Raw genomic sequence first — 2,011 nt, forward strand, 5'->3', positions numbered from 1 at the left:
GCCATGACCTCCAGAGCTGCAAGAAGGTCGAGCAGCTCGTCCAGCAACAGAGGGCTGAGTACGAGCGGCGCGACAGGGAGAGAGCCCAAGGAGGTGCCGAGAAACCTGGCCAGAAGCGCACCAGCCAGGAAGGACGCCGCGGCAAGGCCAAGCAGTGGCAAGGAGACAGACCTCCCCGCGGTCGCGACACCGACGAAGACGACGGTGAGGATGAAGACATGGATGACGTTGAGACCAGTGAGTAGGAGTTTCAGAAAGCCACAGAGGTCTTGTGCGTCGACGGGGGTGCTTCCCTGCATACCTCGCACCGCCAACTCAAACAGTGGGTGCGGGAAGTCAATGCAGCGGAACCACCCATCGAATCGAGCAAGCTTCTGAAGTGGTCCAGCACGCCTATCATCTTTGACATTGAGGACCACCCTGATCGCACAACCGCGGTCGGGTGTCTGCCGATGTTGGTTTCACCAACTATCCGCAACCTCAAGGTCACCAAGATGCTAGTTGACGGCGGGGCCGGCTTAAACCTGATCTCCTCCGCTGTGCTCCGAAAACTCCAGATCCCTGACGGCGAGCTCGAAGAGACCAGCACATTCCAAGGAATCAATCCGAGAAGGAGCAAGCCGAAGGGGAAGGTCATGCTGTCGGTAACATTCGGCAGCGAGTTAAACTTCAGGACTGGGAAGGTCACGTTCGACGTTGCCGATATCCCGTTGCCTTACAATGGGATACTTGGCCGTCCAGCACTCGCCAAGTTCATGGCGGCCTCTCACTATGCGTATAACGTGCTGAAGATGCCAGGCCCGATAAGCGTCATTTCTGTCCCTGGCGACAAGAAGGACGCTCTTATCTGTGCCGACAAGATCTACCGGGAAGCGGCAGCCACGGCAGACCGCGATCCACTTGCCGCTGAAGCTCCCGGGACCAAGAAGACCAAGTCCGGCAAGAGCTCTGGTGCCCACTCCGGCAAGCGCACCTCTTCGAAGTGCTGCGCTGCCGTCGAGGACGCACCATCGAGCTCCACCGGCAAGAAGACCCAGTCCGGCAGAAGCTCTGATGCCCACTCCGGCAAGCGCGCCTCTTCGGAGTGCTGCGCTACCGTCGAGGACGCACCATCGAGCTCCACCGGCAAGCACAAGAAGATGATGGCAGCTCCGCCAGAGACGAAGAAGGTGTCCGCCAAGGAGGATGGCGCTGGTGGTACCTTCACCATCAGTGCCGCGCTTGATCCTAAATAGGAAGGCGTGCTCGTTGCTTTCCTGCGGGCGAATGTCGACGTGTTTGCATGGCAACCGTCTAACATCCCCGGTGTTCCCAGGAAAGTGATTGAGCACCACCTTGCCGTTTGTCCTCATGCGCGGCCCGTCAAGCAGAAAGTCCGGAAGCGGGCGGTGGAGCGCCAAGAATTCATTGCGGAGAAAATCAAGAAACTGGAAGCAGCAGGCCTCGTCAGAGGAGTGCTCCATCCCACGTGGTTGGCCAATCCTGTAGTCGTGCGCAAGGCAAACGGGAAATGGAGGCTTTGCATCGATTTCACCGATGTTAACAAAGCTTGTCCCAAAGACCCATTTCCTTTGCCGCGCATTGACCAGATTGTTGACTCCACAGCTGGATGTGATTTGCTTACATTTCTTGATGCATACTCCGGGTATCATCAGATCTTCATGGCAGAGGAGGATGAAGAGAAGACCGCATTTATTACTCCATGTGGCACGTACTGTTTCGTACGGATGCCTTTCGGATTAAAGAATGCTGGTTCAACATTTGCAAGAGTAGTCCATATTGCTCTTGAGCCACAAATACACAGAAATGTGGAAGCCTACATGGATGATATAGTGGTCAAGAGCAAGGACAGAGCAACCCTGATCCATGACTTGGACGAGACTTTTGCAAATCTGCGCAAGATCAGCCTCAAGCTCAACCCAGAGAAGTGTGTGTTTGGAGTTCCCTCCGGCAAGCTTCTCGGGTTCTTCGTGTCTCAGCGGGGGATTGAAGCCAATCCCGACAAGATCAA

Source organism: Triticum urartu, chromosome 2A (genome assembly GCF_056163025.1).
Source record: "Triticum urartu cultivar PI428250 chromosome 2A, HENAU_Tu73, whole genome shotgun sequence".
In the NCBI taxonomy this organism is placed as follows: Eukaryota; Viridiplantae; Streptophyta; class Magnoliopsida; order Poales; family Poaceae; genus Triticum; species Triticum urartu.